At 43.3% G+C, this 21,211-nt stretch overlaps 1 pseudogene; it reads right to left on the bottom strand.

The window, feature by feature from the left end:
* Positions 1 to 16,030: 16,030 nt before the first annotated feature.
* Positions 16,031 to 20,966, bottom strand: LOC122925840 (annotated as a pseudogene).
* Positions 20,967 to 21,211: the final 245 nt, after the last annotated feature.

Genomic DNA, 21,211 nt, shown 5'->3' on the forward strand with positions numbered 1-21,211 from the left:
ATGAGACAAGAGGCCTTAATGTCCGTCACTGGGACCCACATCCTCTCCTCAGGACCATAACCCTCCCAATGAACAAGGTACTGAAGAGAACCGCGGACAAGACGAGAATCCACAATCCTAGAGACCTGAAATTCAAGATTCCCATCAACCATAATCGGAGGAGGAGGCAAAGGCGAGGGTACAATGGGTTGAACATAAGGTTTCAATAAGGACTTATGAAAAACATTATGGATCTTCCAAGTCTGAGGAAGATCAAGACGGTAGGCAACAGGATTGATGACAGACAGGATTTTGTAAGGCCCAATAAACCTAGGACCCAACTTCAAGGAGGGAACCTTCAATTTGATATTCTTGGTAGACAACCACAACAGATCACCAACATTCAGGTCCGGACCAAGCACACGTCTCTTATCTGCCACACGCTTATATCTCTCACTTATGCTCTTTAGATTATCCTGAATCTTTTGCCAAATAGATGACAAAGACAAGGAGAATCTGTCCTCATCAGGTAAACCAGAAGACCCCTCTCCCGAGAAAGTCCCAAACTGCGGATGAAACCCATATGCACCAAAAAATTGTGACTTATCAGAGGACTCCTGACGACGGTTATTTAAAGCAAACTCAGCAAGGGACAAAAAAGAACACCAATCCTCTTGATTCTCCGCCACAAAACAGCGCAGATATGTCTCCCGATTCTCATTGACGCGCTCTGTCTGGCCATTCGACTGCGGGTGGAAAGCAGAAGAGAATGACAACCGAACCCCCAAGCGAGAACAGAAAGCCTTCCAGAATCTGGAAACAAACTGCGTGCCCCTATCAGAGACTATGTCTGAAGGAATACCGTGCAATTTGACAATGTGATCAATAAATGCCTGCGCCAGCGTCTTAGCATTGGGCAAACCAGGAAAAGGGATGAAATGCACCATTTTGCTAAAACGGTCCACCACCACCAGAATCACAGTCTTCCCCGAGGAACGAGGCAGGTCCGTTATGAAGTCCATGGACAGATGTGTCCAAGGACGGGAAGGAATGGGTAAGGGAAGGGAAGGACCTGATGGCCGTGAATGAGGGACTTTGGCACGAGCGCAAGTCTTGCAGGCTGCCACAAAACCCTCAACCGACTTACGAAGCGCAGGCCACCAGAATCTCCGAGCGATGAGATCCACTGTGGCTCTTGCCCCCGGGTGCCCAGCAAGGACCGTATCGTGGTGTTCCTTAAAAATCTTGTGTCTTAAAGCGAGAGGCACAAACAACCTCCCAGGAGGACAAAGATCAGGAGCCTCTGACTGGGCTGTCTGCACCTCTGCCTCCAATTCAGAAAAAAGAGCAGAGACCACCACACCTTCAGCCAAAATGGGACCCGGGTCTTCAAAATTCCCGCCTCCCGAAAAAACTATGTGACAGGGCATCCGCCTTCACATTCTTAACTCCAGGGCGGAACGTGACAACAAAATTAAACCTAGAAAAGAACGAAGACCATATGGCCTGTCTCGGGTTCAGATGCTTGGCTGACTCCAAGTAGGCCAGATTTTTATGGTCAGTAAATACGGTAATAGGGTGTCTGGCTCCCTCTAGCCAATGGCGCCATTCCTCAAAAGCCAACTTGATGGCCAACAATTCCCTATCTCCCACATCGTAATTTCTCTCTGCGGAGGAGAGTTTTTTCGAGAAAAAGGCACACGGTCGCCATTTGGCAGGAGAGGAACCCTGAGACAAGACCGCCCCCACACCCACCTCAGAAGCATCAACCTCAACTATGAAGGGTAAAGAAATATCAGGTTGCACCAAGATGGGAGCGGAAGCAAAACTCTCCTTGATATTAGAAAAATCCTTACGCGCCTCTACTGACCAAGAAGAAAAATCTACCCCCTTTCTGGTCATATCAGTGAGTGGTTTAACAATAGAGGAATAATTCAAAATAAACTTCCTGTAATAATTGGCAAAACCCAAAAAACGCATCAGCGCCTTCTGATTCTCAGGAAGCTCCCACTCAAGCACAGCGCGGACCTTCTCGGGGTCCATGCGAAAACCAGAAGCGGAGAGAAGAAACCCCAGAAATTGAATTTCTGGAACCGCAAACACACATTTTTCCAGTTTCGCATATAATTTATTCTCCCGCAGGATGAGCAAGACCTGACGTAAATGTTACTTATGAGTTTTGAAATCAGGAGAAAAAATCAAAATGTCATCCAAATACACTAATTCAAATTTTCCCATCAAATGATAAAAAAGGCTGTTCACGAAATGCTGAAAAACGGCTGGGGCATTCATCAAACCAAAAGGCATAACCAAATTCTCAAAATGGCCCTCAGGGGTATTGAAGGCCGTCTTCCATTCGTCTCCTTCTCTGACCCTGACCAGGTTGTATGCCTATCTTAGATCTAATTTGGAAAAGACTTTAGCCCCAGCAACCTGGTTAAACAGGTCCGGGATCAGAGGAAGCGGATAAGGGTCACGAATAGTGATACTGTTCAGCTCCCTGAAATCCAGACAAGGTCTTAAAGAACCATCTTTTTTCTTAGCAAAGAAAAAACCAGCGGCAACAGGTGACTTCGAGGGTCGTATGTGTCCTTTTCTCAGACTCTCAGAGATATAAGCACGCATAGCGATCCTCTCAGGTTGGGAAAGATTGTATAAACGAGATATAGGCAGCTGGGCGCCTGGGATGAGATTAATAGGGCAATTGTACTCCCTGTGCGGGGGCAAATCCTGAACTCCACTCTCAGAGAAGACATCCGAAAATTCTGAGAGAAAAGATGGTACAGTCTTAGTAGCAGACTGGGAAATAGGATCAGCATGCACACACACTCCAGGAAGAAGTATAAGCCGCCCAGTAAAGCATTATGGGGAGGAATTTAAAGGGAAGCAATCAGTCCAACTACATGACAGCTGAGAGAGGCTAACGAGATGAGGAACTGAATACCACAACAAAGAAAACTCAAGGAGGAGGTTCTGAAAGGCCTCTGTCAGAGCTTCTCAGCTGTCTGGTTGTGACAGACATGTTATCTTAAGCTCATGTGATCAGTGATTATTTAAATCAGAGTTCCGGTGGATTTGATTGTGACGCCCCAGACGAAGCAAAGGCGAAACCTGGGTCGGGCATGTTTACACGCTATATGCATGTTGTCTTATTGAAGTCGCCATATACCGGGGATGCATCTGTGAAGCTGCAAAATCTCCGTAAAGACTGCCTGTTTGTGAAAAAACTCCCCATTCCAGTTTAGCGCGGATCCATAAGTATGTATTCATTTGTATTGTGCAGCAGTTGTGTGCGGTTCTGCTGAGATACCGTAGCTATACAGAGGGACAAATGCCATTGGAACAAATAATTTTTACTGGTGTGATATACCAGTTGCCCCACAAAAAAAAACAGATTGAAGCAGGTGTGTTATATACCAATGATATACTTTCTATATAGCGCATTTGGGTAGTGCAGCATTTGTTTGCGGTTTTGCTGCGTTACCTCAGTTACAGATAGTGACAAATGACATTGGAACAAATAATTTCTACTGGTGTGATATAACCCCCCAAAAAAACTGATTAAGGCGGGGGTGTTATATACCAATTATATACTTTCTATAGAGTGCATTTGGGTAGTGCAGCAGTTGTTTGCGGTTTAGCTGTGTTACCTCAGCTACAGACAGTGACAAACGCCATTGGAACAAATAATTTCAGCGGTGCAGTTATATGTTCTAAAGCCTTTTTTGGCATGTATTAGTAACAAAAAAAGTATTATTTGCCATTGTGTGGTGAAGTGATAAAATTATGTCAGACAGAGAAGTGTCAGACAGAGAAGTGACCTGTGAAATGTCCTGCACAGGGGAGAGGCAGAGGCTTAAATGTTTCTGGTGCTACTGCCCAGCCAAGATCCGGAGGAGACATCTGCCGCTTCCTCCAGTAGGCGGGCAAGTAGTGATGAGGAGAGTGGCGTGGGAGCTGGTGTTGCGAGCGGTCAGGCTCCTGGCTCAGAGACCGTTGAGGAAGACATCAGTGACGTGCAGACAGTACTCGATGATGATGTAGCCAATTGCAATTGGGAGCCAGGTGATAAAGGGGCTTCATCATCATTGGAAAAAGAGGGTGGCAGCTTGTGCGTCAGGCAGCGGCAGAGCCAGCAATTTGGTAGCATGGCCGGGAGTCAGCAGGGTGGCAGCAGAGCCAAACGTGCCTGGGGTAGACCACATGCTTTGCAGGAGCCTATCTGCCTAGAAAGTAGTGGTGCAGGGGTTCACGGAGGCAGCGGCTGTAGCAGTCAGTCAGTGAGGAGTGTTGGGGGTAAAATCACCTACTCGGTGGTGTGGCAGTTTTTTGTTAAGCTACCGGAGGACGTGAACATGGCCATTTGCCAAATCTGTGGGCAGAAGGTGAAACATGACCAGGGTGCCAATGTTGGCCCCACAGCCCTGCGTCAACATAGTCAGCATCAACATAAAGTGGCCTGGGAGAACTGTGGCTCCAATGTGGTGGTCCAGCCTGACGCAGCAACCTCTGCATCATCCAGTGGCCCGCACCCGATTTCAGGCAGTCAAGGCTCCACCAACTTAGCTGAAGGGAGCAGTCTGTCCTTCCCATCATCTACCGGTCCTGACGCTCCTGCTCCTCGCCTCCTACTCCTCGTCAGTCATTTCGTCAGCAATTGATCACCAACGCAATTGCCAAGAGACAACAGTATGTGTGCACTCATCCAACGGCGCAGAAGCTGAACGTGTTCCTGGCCAAGTTGCTGGTGCTGCAGTCCCTCCCTTTCCAAGTGGCGGACTCTGCACCTTTCAGAGAACTGATGGTCCCAAGCTGTCATTTCTTTGCCAAAAAGGCAGTACCAGCCCTGCACAAATATGTAGAACAGAAGGTGGGCCAGTCCTTGAGCCTGTCGGTGTCTGCCAAAGTGCATGGCAGTGCCGATGTTTGGAGCTGTAACTATGGTCAAGGACCATATATGGACCCACTGGGTAAATATGGTTCCTGCCCAGCCAAACCAGCAACTTGGCCAGGTGACGCCACTTTCGCCTCCACGTTCTCACGCCGTTTGTCCAGCGACATTGTCCGCCTCTGCCTCCTCATCTTCCACCGTGTGCTCAGCCTCCACTGCAGAGACAATTCACAGTGCTCCTCCAGCATACCACATGTGCAGGGCACGGCGGTGTCACGCTGTTCTACACCTCATTTGCCTAAGCAAACGGAGTCACTCAGGGGAAGAACTGCTCTGTGTCCTTCATCAAGAAATCGAATACTGGCTTTCTCTGCGACAACTGAAAATTGGAAACATGCTGACCAACAACGGGAAGAACATAGTGTCGGCGCTGCATTAAGGAGGACTGAGCCATGCACTCTGCATGGCCCACGTTTCAATCTGGTTGTCAAGTGGTTCCTGAAGTTTTCCACCCATCTGGAAGACATCAGAAAATGGCCAGGAAACTTTGTAGGCACTTCAGCCACTAGTACACGACCAAGCACACCCTCCTTGAGCTGCAGGGGCAGAACGGGGTCCCCCAATATATGCTGATATGTGACGATCCCTTCGTTGGAATTCCACCCTCCATATGTTGTCCGACTATACGAACAGAGAAAGGCCATAAATGATTTCTTGATGATCCAAGCGGACAGTAGTACTCCTCTGTGTAACTTCGATGTCAGTCAGTGGCAGCTCAAGCGTGACACCTGCCGTTTGCTCAGGCCCTTTGAGGATGCCACGTTATTGGTCAATCACCAGGACTACAGGATGAACAACGTCATTCCACTACTTCATATCCTGGAACAGATGCTGGTACATCTGACATGGTCTGGGGACTGGAGACATGGCGCCTACATCTCACGGCCACATGAGCCTTGTGGGAGCTGAACTGGAGGAGGAGGAGTACATTGGAGCACAAGCAATGTGTAGAGAAATGCATGGTTTTCATACACAGGAATAGCTGTTTTTTAAACCGATTCATCGCTAATAAATTCTAATCAAATCTTTTCGGAAAATTTGGTGAAACGGCCGAATCGAATTTATGAGAAATTCGCTCATCTCTAGTAATAATAATCTCTTCTTTATATAATATTTCAACATTATGTAGATTCCATAATATACTATGCTATATCTAGCATCATTTAACAAAATGAAATGATTTATATATTACATGGAGTAAAGTAGGCTACTTCCTTTTCTTTAACTAATTACCGGAACAGATTTCCCTCTAGTCGGTCAGGAATTCAGTTCTCTGGCTAGCTCATAAAATCAGAAAATATATGCAGCTTCTAGCAGCTTTCAGTCTGAGATGTCAAGCTGTGGAAAATACATACATCTAAGAGGTGCCATCTGGGCATATGGCTAGATACTGCCTGCTATCTTCTTGAATAATAACTGTGAATAAAGCCATAAGCTTGATCATTGTGATAGATAGACATAGCTCTTCTTGTGTTTACTGTGATTTGTGAATGTTCGAGAACATGACTGAATTCTGAAGAATATAGAGTGCTTAATACCAAGTGGGAAATACAGTTTTGTATTAAAGCTAGCACCTTATCTTCAAGCCAAGGTCTTAGTAGATTTAATTTCCAGCAATATCAATGCAGAGATATGTAGTACTGCTGTGCTACTGATAATATATATAGATATACACTGCCTGTCCACCTGGATTTAACTAAGCAAATAGTTATGAGCCTCCTATTGGATAATTACTGCATGGGCAATTATCTTTCAGCTGGCAACAAGTTATTTAACCCCAACTGGTGCAATGAGTTGCTTCTCATTTCTTAAACAACCATGTCGAAAGACACATCTCGTGGTCGTGGGAAAGATGTTAGTCTGTTTGAGAAGGGTCAAATCATTGGCATGCATCGAGCAGAGAAAACATCTAAGGAGATTGCAGAAGCTACTAAAATTGGGTTAAGAACTGTCCAATGCATTATTAAAAACTGGAAGGATAGTGGGTGTAACGGATCTCCTAGCACCCCGACCGGGTAGTTCCGTTACATCGTATTCGAGGAAGAAATGTGGCAGAAAAAAAATCCTGAATGATTGTGATCGACGATCACTTAAATGTTTGGTGAAATCAAATCGAAGAAAAACTACAGTAGAACTCAGGGCTATGTTTAATAGCGAAAGTAAGAGCATTTCCACATGCACAATGCAAAGGGGGATTGGGACTAAACAGCCGTAAGAAAACCACTAATCAGTGAGGCAAACCAGAAAAAAAGGCTTCAATTTGCGAGGAAGCATAAAGATTGGACTCTGGTGCAATGGAAGAAGGTCATGTGGTCTGACGAGTCAAGATTTACCCTGTTCCAGAGTGATGGGCGCATCAGGGTAAGGCTACTTTCACACTTGCGGCAGTGTGATCCGGTGGGCAGTTCCATGGTCGGAACTGCCCGCTGGATCCGCCGATATGCATGCGACTGAAAGCATTTGTTAGACACATCCGGATGCGGATCCGTCTCATAAATGCATTTCAAGAACGGATCCGTCTCTCCGCTTGTCATGCGGACAGACGGATCCGTCTTGTATCTTTTTTCACATTTTTACCGGTCTGCGCAGTATATAGAATGCCGGACCCGGCACTAATACATTTCCATGGGGAAAAATGCCGGATCCGACATTCCGACAAGTCTTACATTTTTTTTGCTGGAGATAAAACTGTAGCATGCTACGGTTTTATCTTTTGCCTGATCAGTCAAAATGACTGAACAAAAGACATCCTGATGCATCCTGAACGGATTACTCTCCCTTCAGAATGCATGGGGATATGCCTGATCAGTTATTTTCCGGTATAGAGCCCCTGTGACGGAACTCTATGTCGGAAATGAAAAACGCTAGTGTGAAAGTACCCTAAGAAGAGAGGCAGATGAAGTGATGCACCCATTATGCCTAGTGCTTACTATACATGCCTTTGGGGGCAGTGCTATGATCTGGGGTTGCTGCAGTTGGTCAGGTCTAGGTTCAGCACCAGTATGTGCTCCAAGAATGAGGTCAGCTGACTACCTGAAGATACTGAATGACCAGGTTATTCTATCAATGGATTTTTTCTTCCCTGATGGCACAGGCATATTTCAAGATGACAATGCCACGATTCATCGGGCTCAATTTGTGAAAGAGTGGTTCAGGGAGCATAAGACATCATTTTTACACATGGATTGGCCACCACAAAGTCCAGACCTTAACCCCATTGAGAATCTTTGGGATGTGCTGGAGAAGGCTTTGCGCAGCAGTCAGACGCTAACATCATCAATGCAAGATCTTGGTGAAAAATTAATGCAACACTGCTTTCCAAGAGCCATCACTTTTTATTTATTTTTCCAAAGAATTTTTTTGCTTTCCAAGCTATTTACTTTAATGGCATCTTTTTGGGTTACAACAATTCCTTAGGCAGATGGAAAAAGGTAATTCTGACATTGTTTTTCCAGCTTTATTTTTACAGCATTTACCATGAAGTATAAATAACATAACTTTATTCTGAATATGATTACCTCATATACCAAGTGTATATAGCTTTTGAAGATTCAGTACTTTTGTACTAAAGCACTATAAAAAATAGATTTTTGGGTGTCACATTCCAAGATCGTAGCATTTTAATTTTCAATCAAAAAAGCTGTATCAATACTTTTGTGGGATGATCTCTAGTTTTCATTAGACCCATTCTGGGATAGATATGACTTGTAGATCACCATTTATTTCTTGTATCTGGGGGTGAAAAACATCAATTCTGGAATTTTTTGTTTATGGCATTGACTGTGCGGTATAAATGCTATTAATCCAACACCTACAAATCCATTGTTAATCTAATAGCATCCTCTTTTGTGTCAGTTTGATTACAAGATTTACTATAACTTTTTATATACATTCTTAGAAGGACAAGCCTGTATGTACTAGAAGATTTTATAAATCCACAATAAAGGGAATATAGAACTATATTAACCCCTTAAGGACCAGGCTCATTTTCACCTTAAGGACCAGGCCATTTTTTGCAAATCTGACCAGTGTCACTTTAAGTGCTGATAACTTTAAAACGCTTTTACTTATACAGGCCATTCTGAGATTGTTTTTTCGTCACATATTGTACTTCATGACACTGGTAAAATAAAGTCAAAAAAATTAATTTTTTTGCATAATAAAATACCTAATTTACCCAAAATTTGGAAAAATTTGCAAATTTCAAAGTTTCAGTTTCTCTACTTCTGTAATACATAGTAATACCCCCAAAAATTGTGATGACTTAACATTCCCCATATGTCTACTTCATGTTTGAATTATTTTGGGAATGATATTTTATTTTTTGGGGATGTTACAAGGCTTAGAAGTTTAGAAGCAAATCTTGACATTTTTCAGAAATTTACAAAAACCCAATTTTTAGGGACCACTACAGCTCTGAAGTCACTTTGCGAGGCTTACATAATAGAAACCGCCCAAAAATGACCCCATTCTATAAACTACACCCCTCAAGGTATTCAAAACTGATTTTACAAACTCCGTTAACCCTTTAGGTGTTGCACAAGAGTTATTGGCAAATGGGGATGAAATTTGAGAATTTCATTTTTTTGCCTAATTTTCCATTTTACCCCATTTTTTCCACTAACAAAGCAAGGGTTAACAGCCAAACAAGACTGTATCTTTATTGCCCTGACTCTGCCGTTTACAGAAACACCCCATATGTGGCCGTAAACTACTGTACGGCCACACAGCGGGGCGTAGAGTGAAAGGTGCGCCGTATGGTTTTTGGAAGCCAGATTTTGCTGGACAGTTTTTTTGACACCATGTCCCATTTGAAGCCCCCCTGATGCACCCCTAGAGTAGAAACTCCATAAAAGTGACCCCATCTAAGAAACTACACCCCTCAAGGTATTCAAAACTGATTTTACAAACTTTGTTAACCCTTTAGGTGTTGCACAAGATTTAATGGAAAATAGAGATACAATTTCAAAATTTAACTTTTTTGGCAGATTTTCCATTTTAATATTTTTTTTCCAGTTACAAAGCAAGGGTTAACAGCCAAACGAAACTCATTATTTATGGCCCTGATTCTGTAGTTTACAGAAACACCCCATATGTGGTCGTAAACTGCTGTACGGGCACATGGCAGGGCGCAGAAGGAAAGGAATGCCATACGGTTTTTGGAAGGCAGATTTTGCTGGACTGGTTTTTTGACACCATGTCCCATTTGAAGCCCCCCTGATGCACCCCTAGAGTAGAAACTCCAAAAAAGTGACCCCATTTTAGAAAGTACGGAATAGGGTGGCAGTATTGTTGGTACTAGTTCAGGGTAGATATGATTTTTGGTTGCTCTATATTACACTTTTTGTGCGGCAAGGTAACAAGAAATAGCTTTTTTGGCACGTTTTTTTTTTTTGTTATTTACAACATTCATCTGACAGGTTAGATCATGTGGTAATTTTATAGAGCAGGTTGTCACGAACGCAGCGATACCTAATATGTATACAATTTTTTTTTATTTATGTAAGTTTTATACAATAACTTCATTTTTAAAACCAAAAAATTGTTTAGTGTCTCCATAGTCTGAGAGCCATAGTTTTTTCAGTTTTTGGGCGATTATCTTGAGTAGGGTCTAATTTTTTGCGGGATGAGATGACAGTTTGATTGGCACTATTTTGGGGTGCATATGACTTTTTGATCGCTTGCTATTACACTTTTTGTGACGTAAGATGGCAAAAAATAGCATTTTTTACACCGTTTTTTTTTTTTTTTTTTACGGTGGTCACCTGAGGGGTTAGGTCATGTGATATTTATATAGAGCCGGTCGATACGGACGCGGCAATACCTAATATGTATACTTTATTTTTATTTATGTAGGTTTTACACAATGATTTTATTTTTGAAACAAAAAAAATGATGTTTTAGTGTTTTCATAGTCTAAGAGCCATAGTTTTTTCAGTTTTTGGGCGATTATCTTGAGTAGGGTCTCATTTTTTGCGGGATGAGATGACGGTTTGATTGGTACTATTTTGGCGTACATGCGACTTTTTTGATCACTTTTATTACCTTTTTTGGGAAGTAAGGTGGGCAAAATTTCAATTTTCTCATAGTTTTTATTTTTTTATTTTTATGGCGTTCACTGTGCGGGGAAAGTAACATGGCCGTTTTATAGATCAGGTCGTTACGGACGCGGCGATACCTAATATGTGTAGTTTATTTTATTTTTTTAATTTTTATTCAGTGATAAATGTTTTTTTTTTTTATCTTAACTTTTTTCACTTATTCTTTTTATTTTTTGACCCAGACCCACTTGGTTCTTGAAGATCCAGTGGGTCTGATGTCTGTAAAATACAGTACAGAACCCCTATAGGTTTCTGTACTGTATTTTACTTACACTGAACAGATCTATGCTTTCAGCACAGATCTGTTCAGCACCATGGACAGCAGGACGCCTGAGCAGGCATCCTGTTGCCATGGGAACCTTCCCCGTCTGCTCAGTTATGGTCAGAACTTCGCAGACGGGGAAGGGTGAGGACGGGGCTTCGGGGGGCTCTCTGGGGGCTCTCTCCCTCTCCATCGGGGGGCTGCAAAGGCACAGCAGCCCCCCGATCGGAGAGGGAGGGAGCTCCCTCTTACTGTTAACCTTTTCCATACAGCGGTCCGTACGGACCGCTGTATGGAAAGGGTTAAACGGCTGACATCGCATCAACGATGTCAGCCGTTTATACCAGGGTGCCAGCAATGTGCTGGCACCCTGGTATACCCACTGTACACCAACGATTACGCAATAGGAGGCGGGCGGGGGATCGCGATCCCGCCTGCCGCACCGCCCGCCTCCCGCAACGCCCCCACCGCCTGCGACACCCCCCCTGCACCGCCCGCTGCCATCAAATCATGCAGGGGTATTGATTTTAGGCACTGTAAAGTTTCTGATCCCCGCGGTCAGGGACCGCGGGGATCAGAAACTGCAAAAAGCGCAGCAAACCGCAGGTCCGAATTGACCTGCGGTTTTCTGCGATCGTCGATGCGGGGGGGTCAAATGACCCCCCCCTGCATTGTTACAGGATGCCGGCTGAATGATTTCAGCCGGCATCCCGTTCCGATTAACCCCCGCGGCGCCGGCATCGCTATTTAAAGCCATGACGTACCGGTACGTCATGTGTCCTTAAGGACTTGGGAAACATGCCGTACCGGTACGTCATGTGTCCTTAAGGGGTTAAAGGGGTTCTCTGGGTTTTTGAAAAAATCTGGCCTGCCTTTGCCCTACTGTAGGAAGAGAGTTTGGTCATAAACAAAAATACAGTATATCATATGCAGCTAAACAGGGGGACTCGGGAACACATCCAGTTGGGACTTGAGTGGAAGAGCCTGCAGCCTGTGGGGACAGTTTAATCGACAGGCCGATGGAGGGGTAAGTACTGACCAACCTTCATTCCACAACAGGGCAGAAGGTAGCCAGATCTTTTTAGAATCTCTGAGAACCCTTTTAATCCCATCCTTTTTGGAACTGCATCATTTATCTAAGAATAGGCAGCATGTAATCTCTGGTAGACTCTTTTAAGATCAAGGATGAAGAAAAATATACACATTTTTTTCTGTTCCAACAAAGTTTGTTGCACTTTTACAAATGTCATTGTTGATGTACACTTTGAGTTAAAATTAATTTCAACATGATTTTCCGCATTTGGCCATTCCACACTCACCTCTGCACTATTGTTAGTGTTTTCTTTTATTATTTATTGGCTGCTAAACTATAAAAAATACTATTCCTCTAAATCCAGTGAACAGAACACAGCTAACCTTTTGCTTGTGATTTGAAAGCAAGTTATCATTATTATGGGAAAGGTTACAACGCAGGATGATTCAGTCCAGCTTAAGCAAATATAGAAAATAAATCATCTGCTCTGCTCTACTGAATGGGTCTTAGAGGGATTGACTCCAACGGCGTGGTAACCAGTATTTCTTTATGTGCTACATGAGAGTTTGGATATTAAGAGCAGTTAAATTCCTGCCATTTTAGCAAAAAGCTGAAAATGCTACGTGTAATGAAAGGCCCCAAACTGTATATATTCTTCAAGGAAATGTTATTGTTGATGTGCCTCTCTTTGTGTAAAATGTGACTTCTTAAAAGGCCTTTGAACTGCTTTTTTTATTGCTGGATGGGAATGTGAGCCGGAGTCCTTGGAGATGGGAGAGTGTGACTACAGACAACTGGGTCCAGCTTGTACAAGCTAGAAAAGAATAGGCACATTGATGTGTTTATCCCCCACCTCATACAGAGCGATGAATTAATAAGGTTACATGCACACGAACGTTGTTTGTTTCCGTGTCCTTTCCGGGTTTTTTTGAGGATAGGATGCAAACACATTCATTTCAATGGGTCCGCATGAAATGCGGACACCACGCCGTGTGCTGTCCGCATCAGTATGTCAGTTCCGTAGCCCCACAAAAAAAATAGAACATGTCATATTCTTGTCCGTTTTAGGCATTGCTACAATGGATCCACAAAAAAAAAAGGATGGCATAAGGATGGCATCCGTTTTTTGTTTTTTTGTCAATTTGTAGCCTAAACCACATTAAAAAAATGAAATAATGATGCAGAAAGGCTGACCATATGAACGGTATTAGGTGGGGGTCCGCCAAGATCTGAGTGTCTGCCCTCAATTTCCTCCTACCCCCAAGAAATCAGAAGGACTATAGCTTGTAAACGGTTCTCCAATTTATTTTATAACTGTTTTGCTTCTTTTATGTTATTTTGTCTCTTTTTTGTGTTTTCTTTTTGTAAACACTAAATCCTTTTTGGTATTTAAAGGGGTTGTCCAAGTTATATTTATTGATGACCTATCCTCAGGACAGGTCATCAATATCAGATCGGCGGGGGTCCGACACCCGGCACCCCATCCGATCAGCTGTTTGAAGAGAAGGCGTGCGCGGTGTCAGCGCTGCCTCCTCTTCACTGTTTACCTTCTAGCCGTTGCATCTGCAGTGGTGAGCAGGTGTAATTACACCCAAGCCTTAAAATTGAAATCAATAGGACAGCTTGGGTGTAATTACACCTACTCACCACTGCAGATGCAACGGCTAGAAGGTAAACAGTGAAGAGGAGGCAGCGCTGACACCGCGCACGCCTTCTCTTCAAACAGCTGATCGGAGGGGGTGCCGGGTGTCTGACCCCCGCCGATCTGATATTGATGACCTATCCTGAGGATAGGTCATCAATAAATATAACTTGGACAACCCCTTTAAGTGTTTGCTTTAATATAAGTCCCTGTATGCTGTATCTATTGCCTATTGAGTCTTGCCATCTGACTGCTTGAGAGTGGTGAGCGTGTGTGTTGGGATACCTATTGGACTGCAATTCAGTAGGTGGTGGCAGTGTGTACCTGGGGTGCGTAAATGGGATGTGATTAATGCTCGATCTGCAGCCTGAGTGAAAGGTGAGCGCTAGATTGAGCAAGTGGAGTAAATGAACCCCTTCTGCATCACGTGCTAGAGCAATATATACGTGACACTAAGATTTCGACGATTTCTTGTATAGTTCTGTTTGCTTCTCAGTTAAAATCTGATAGAACTATTGAATGAATTAGAGCTCATGAAACATTTTCAGTTCAATGGCTTTATACAAACGCATCATTCTTTGATAAAGTCAATACCCCTTCCTAAGCGCATTGCCCATCATTGCTTCTCTGGTTAAGGCTATTCAAAGACACAGGGGTGTAAAAGCTTAAGAAAAGCCGGCATGTGCACGCGAATATTTAAATCAATAAACTAATTCGTATTCTAGCTACTAGAGATTAATCACTCTATTTTTGGCAGATGTTATTTCATAATGGTTTGCGACCAGACACTGGCAGTCAGCCATTCACTGCAATAAACAATTTTAGGCATAAATAAAGAGACAGAAATAAAATCCACCTGCGGCATAGCTGGCACAAAATGGACCATGATGAAATGCAATAATAACTAGGAATTAACGGTGGAATCCAGATGCTTAGCTGGTTTACTTTATGGACATAAATTATTTCCTCTCAATATCTTAGGACAATTTATTGGTTGTTCAGCAGTGTAACACACCATAAAGTCTGCACTGCCTAATACTTATAATTGTTCCACCGGCATGGATTTATATGCAAATCTAAGCATTATCACTGGGGGACTTACCAACAACCCAACATTAATCTCGGAGAACATTGTGACCAATGAGTAAACATCATAGACAGATTAGCAAGGCATTTCAAATGAAGTTTAAAAGGTTAATTCAGGATTTCAGAATTGATGGCCTGCCCTTAGGATAGGTCATCAATAATAAGTTGTGCAGGTCCAACCCTAAGGGTGCTGCCATACGTTCATCATAAAGGGAGAGCGATTATTAAGGACAGATACTACTTCTACTCTTTTTTTTATTCTCTTATGGTTTTGGCTTCAAAAACTGTGTCAAAAAACTTGAACATGTGGTGGCACCCGAACACTTCTGCCCAGTGTCAGACTGGGGTGCCTAGGGCCCACCAATAAAATTTATTTTGGGGGCCCACCGTACGGATACATTCAAATATGACCTACTCACACAACATTAAGATGCTACCAGAAGATTGAATATGGGGTCCCTGCAGCAACTTTGAGAAGGCAGGTCCTGGGCCAAAGAGGACACTGGCTAGCTTTCCTCTATACCTAGAAGTCATCTCTGCTCTAATCGTGTCTATAATAATAAACTGGGGAGTTTCTTTAATAATCTGTCAAATGCCTTATATGAATATAGGCTGGTTAAGGTGCTGTACATTGAATTTTGGTATGTAGTGCAGTAAGTCTACTGTGTTATGTGCCACTTGTGCAGGGGGTGTGAGACTAGGGACCCACCTTGCCCAGGGGCCCACCATGGGATTCACCTGTAGCCCTTTGGGCCAGTCTGAGCCTGTTCCTGCTGGTTAGTTGTGGACACAGCTGCTGGGGCTTCTTCATTGCTTGCATGGCTCTGTACTGCACAATGGCATACTTATTTACAGCATCTGTGCCGGGTATTGCAGCTTTGTCCCATTCAGGTGGTACCCGGCAGTTGTTGTTCAGTCACAATTCAGTTGTGCTCGACTCTTTGCGACCCCATGGACCACAGCACGCCAGGCCCCTCTATCTTCCACTGTCTCTTGAAGCTTGCCTAAGCTCATGCTTGTTGCTTCCATGATACTGTCCAGCCATCTCATTCTCTGCCATCCCCTTCTCCTTTTGTCTTCGATCTTTCCCAGCATCAGGGTCTTCTCCAATGACTCCTGCCTTCTCATTATGTGTCCAAAGTATTTCAGCTTCAGTATTGCTCCTTCTAATGAACAATCAGGATTCATTTTTCAAGGATTGATTGATCCATTGAAACCCTCAGAAGTCTTGTCCAGCACCACAGTTCGAAGGCGTTGATTCTTCTCCGCTCAGCCTTCCTTAAGGTCCAGCTCTCACAACCATACATTACTATAGGAAAAAACACTTTGACCATACAAACTTTTGTTGGCAAGGTGACATCTCTGTTTTTAATTACACTGTCCAAAATTGTCATTGCTTTCCTTCCAAGAAGCAAACATCTTTTAATTTCATGGCTGCAGTCACCATCTGCAGTGATCTTTGAGCCCAAGAAAACAAAATCTAATACTGCTTCCATTTCTTCCCCCTCTATTTTCCAGGAGGGGATGGATCCTGATGCCATTATCTTAGTTGTTTTAATGTTGAGACTTAGGCCAACTTTTGCACTCTCCTCTTTCACCCTCATCAAGAGGTTCCTTAATTCTGTCTTCACTTTCTGCTATGAGTCATATCATCTGCATATCTGAGGTTGATATTTCTTCCAGCAATTCTAATTCCAGCTTTTGCTTTATCCAGTCCAGCATTTTGCATGATATATTCTGCATATAAGTAAAATAAATAGGGTGATAATATACAGCCTTGTCGTATTCCTTTTCCGATATTGAACCAATCAGGTGTTCCATGTACAGTTCTCACAGTTGCTTCTTGGCCTGCATACAAGTTCCTCAGTTAGGTGATCCGGTACTCCCATCTCTTTAAGAACTTGTCATCATTTATTGTGATCCACACAATCAAAGGCTTTGGTGTAGTCAATGAAGCAGAAGTAGATATTTTTCTGGAACTCTTGAGCTGCTACTAAATGTACAACATACAGGGGCCTAGAGCAATGTAAGCAATGAAGAGGCTGCAGCGTGCCAAGAGTTGGACCCCGACAATCTAATACTGATTACATATCCTAAGATAAAGACAAGAAATTTTGGTTATTTTGGCATGTGTGCAATTCAAGTATAATAAAGTTAAGGGACTGTGCTGCACTCCTGGAATCTACAAACAAAAGTTAAATCAGATGCCAGATCCTTCCTCCAATCCTCCTTCCTTAGGCATCTTTCACACAAGCGAGTTTTCCACGTGGGTGCAATGCGTGACGTGAACGCATAGATCCCGCACTGAATCCTGACCCATTAATTTCAATGGGTCTGTGTACATTTTTTTTTCACACATCAGTTTTGTGTTGCATGAAGAATGCAGCATGTTCTATATTCAGCATTTTTCACGCAGTCCTGTCCTCATAGAAGTAAATAGGGCTTCAGTGAAAAACGCATTACATCCGCAAGCAAGTGCGGCTGCAATGCCTTTTTCACTGATGGTTGCTTAGAGATGTTGTTTGTAAACCTTCAGTTTTTTATCACGCACATGAAAAATGCATCAAAACGCATCGCACCATCGCGGAAAAAACTGAACGCAATCGCAGACAAAACTGACTGAACTTGCTTGCAAAATAGTGCGAGTTTCACTGAACGCATCCTGAGCCAATCCGTCACGCTCGTGTGAAAAAAGCCTTATGTTGCCAAACACTGCTGCTATGTCTAGGTGCAGTGCCCGATTTTTTTCACATCCTATCAACCTGTAATATCAAGGAGCAAGACAGTGAAGCACCACAAGCACTTTGGGCTAAAAGACAGATTTATTTTACTCACAAGAGTCTATCATTTAAAATTCCAGGCATATCATTTAAAATTCCAGTTTCTCAGAGTCTGACCAACTTAGGCTTCGGTCCTCCTTCTTCAGGGGCATATTGCCAAGAATCCAAAATTTACAAAATAAGCGTAGCTTTAGCACCAGAATATTTTTTATAACTATGGCATTATTGTACTTTATTTGCGTTGGCAGAATGCTGTTGCATTGTGTTTTTTTTCATACCCTAGTGATATGCCCCCAATGTATGACATGACACAACTCCTTTAATAGGGTTTATGAAAATGGGCATTTTAAATGAGCTTTTAACCTCTTAGTGACCAGCCTGTTTTGGGCCTTCGTGACCAAGCGTTTTTCTTCATTTTTTCATCGTCACCTTCAAAGAGCTATAACTTTTTTATTTTTCCATCTATGTAGCTATATGAGCAATTGTGTTTTACAGGACAAGCTGTAGTTTTTAATAGTGTCATTTTGGAGTACACACAACTTTCTGATTACCTTTTATTAACTCTTTCTTGGAGGGAGATGGGAAAAAAACAGCAAAACTGCCACAGAGTTTTTACATTATAAATTTAACAGCGTTCATTTTATCGGTATAAATAATATAATATCTTTTTTTTCTCTGGGCTAGTACAGTTACTAAATATATATATATATATATATATATATATATTGAAGAAAATCCAGCGGGAGCACCACCCAAGACTCGGGTGCAAAATCCACAAGGGCAGCGGCAATGCCCCAACGATATGGCTTGAGAAAAATAGGACTGCACTCCAGATAAAAGTGAAAAATAAGTGGAACTTTATTCACCCATGATATGGCAACTTTGAAAACCTATTTTTCAAAAGGAAGAAAAACTCTCTGCATCGCCCAAGACCCATTACTTTTTTTTTCTTACTATGGAGTTGTGTGATGGCTTGATTTTTACAGACTGACTTGTAGTTTTCGTTGACATCATCTTAGGGCAAATTACTAACAACTAAATTATTACGTTTTTTTTCAGTGGCGACAAAGAATAAATTATCAATTCAGATTTTTTTGTGGGGGGGGTTTTACGGCGTCCAGTTTAGGGGATAATTTACATAATATATGCGTAGTGTGGGTCATTAGGGATGCGGCGATACCAAACATGTGGGGGGGGGGTATTTTTCAATGAAAAGTGTATTTTCAATGGATAAAAAGCGTATTTTTTTTATTTTATTTTAATTTAATTTAATAAATGTTGTTTGTTTGTTTTTTACTACCATAATAGGTAATCTTTTAATTACTTTTAAAATACAATGCACTATCCCTATCTCATTGCATTTAAATGTCAGTGCTATGGAGAGGTGTAGCCTGCTGGAAAACACTCAAGGCAGGTTTGGTGCCTATACCAGGCCCCAGCCAGCCTTTACACATATCAGCACCCCGCAATCGCATTTGCGGGGTGCTGATGGGAGACAGAGGGAGTCTGGATCAGACCAGTACAGCACTTAACTCCCACAAATTGTGAGCCAATGAACATACAATACATAGGAACAAGTGCAGGAAAGGTGGCATCCACAGGAGGAAAACACCAGGGCAATGGCACAATTACAATGTCCATTTAAGGCATAATATTAAAGTGCAATACAAACATCACAAACGCATAATGTAAAAGAACCCATTACCCATGTTGTGCTTCCTCCGGGATGGCGCCAGCCTCGATGCGCATTTCGGTGGACCCTCGATATTTTTTTTTTTTATCGGATTACAATACAGCACTTTGACTGGGCCGCCATGAAAAGATACCGGCCCAGACTAAGACCTCTTAGTGACCGCCGTAAAAAGACGCATGGGTGGTCACTAAGTGGTTAAGGCACACAAGTGTTGAAAAATAAAGCCTAAACTGGGACCTAAACTGGTCACGGAAGGTGTTGCAGAAAACTAGAAGACACAAATGAAGATCCGACTGACTTGATCCAAAACTAAGGAACCAAAGGGTAAGCCCTGTAACAGCCCTAGCTCTCTCCCTTACTGCTCAGCCTATGCAAAAATCTCTATGGTAGATAATTGCATACCCTCGTTCCTCGACTGTATGACACCTGAACACCCTATAATAGTGAGGGGACACGACCACCGGCTCCTTACACTTAATACAGAGGGAGTCAGGGTCACCTAGGATCAAGCAAACAGGAAAACACAAATAAATGAACAGACTTATCTGTAGAAGCATCAGTTGTAGCATCCAGCATGCACACACTCCAGGAAGTTGTATAAACTGCAAAGTGATGCAGTATGGGAGGGGATTTAAAGGGATGCAATCAGTGCAACTGGATGACAGCTGAGAGAGGGAAACGAGATGACAAAACAAAATCAAAACAAAAGAACCTCAAGCAGGAGGTTCTGAAGAACGTCCGTCAGAGCTTCTCAGATGTCTGGCGGTGACAGTACCCCTCCTTCTACGAGTGGACTCCATACACTCAGAGCCCACCTTCTCAAGATGGGACCTATGGAAAGCCCCGATGAGACGAGTGGCCTTAATGTCCTCTCCTCAGGACCATAACCCTCCCAATGAACGAGGTACTGGAGAGAACCGCGGATAACACGAGAATGACACAATCAGAATCAACCACAATCGGAGGAGGCCAGCGGGATGACGTGATGACGTAGAGGACGTCGCGCTCTCCGCCTCCCCACGGCTCAGCTGTCCCGCTGCCTTGAATTTTCTAGCGTTCTCGTGCCGAACTTTCCCGCACCCTCTCTATGACCGTGTGATAAGCGCTACCGCGCTACAGCGCTACTGCCTATCGTCTACTGCCTACTATGCTACTGCCTCGACTGTTGAGCTCGGACGTGGGGCCTGCTTCTAGCTTTTGCTGATCCTGCCGCTCCTGCCGCTTCCTCCTCTCCTACTCACCGTGCCGTCGTGATCAGTTCGGTATGTGGAGCTCTTCCGTGGAGTGCGTCTCCAGTCATTGTTGATCCGCTGCTCTCCTCCTGGTGTCAGTGTGAGTAGCACCCTTCTGTTTCCCTTACCCGATGGTTTGCTGGACAAGTTGACAAGTTGATGAATCATACTTAGGACTGCTGCCGATTCTCCTTGCTCTCTCTTCATGTTATTGTACATGACCTGACCCTCTCCTCGTGTCTTCAGCTTTTCCCGATTTGTTCCCTCTCCTCTTTGATGTCGTGGTGACTAACCTCCCTATGATTGTTGACTCTAACTAACCCCGAGTGGAGATCGATAAGCTGCTGGAGGACTCTTCAGGGGGCTTGTATGATGCCCATGATATATTTAACCCCGTTTTGTGCCTTTAGATTTTGTCCACTATTTTTGATCATTATCTTCCCCTTTTTTCC

This window comes from Bufo gargarizans, chromosome 2 (genome assembly GCF_014858855.1).
Source record: "Bufo gargarizans isolate SCDJY-AF-19 chromosome 2, ASM1485885v1, whole genome shotgun sequence".
Taxonomy (NCBI): Eukaryota; Metazoa; Chordata; class Amphibia; order Anura; family Bufonidae; genus Bufo; species Bufo gargarizans.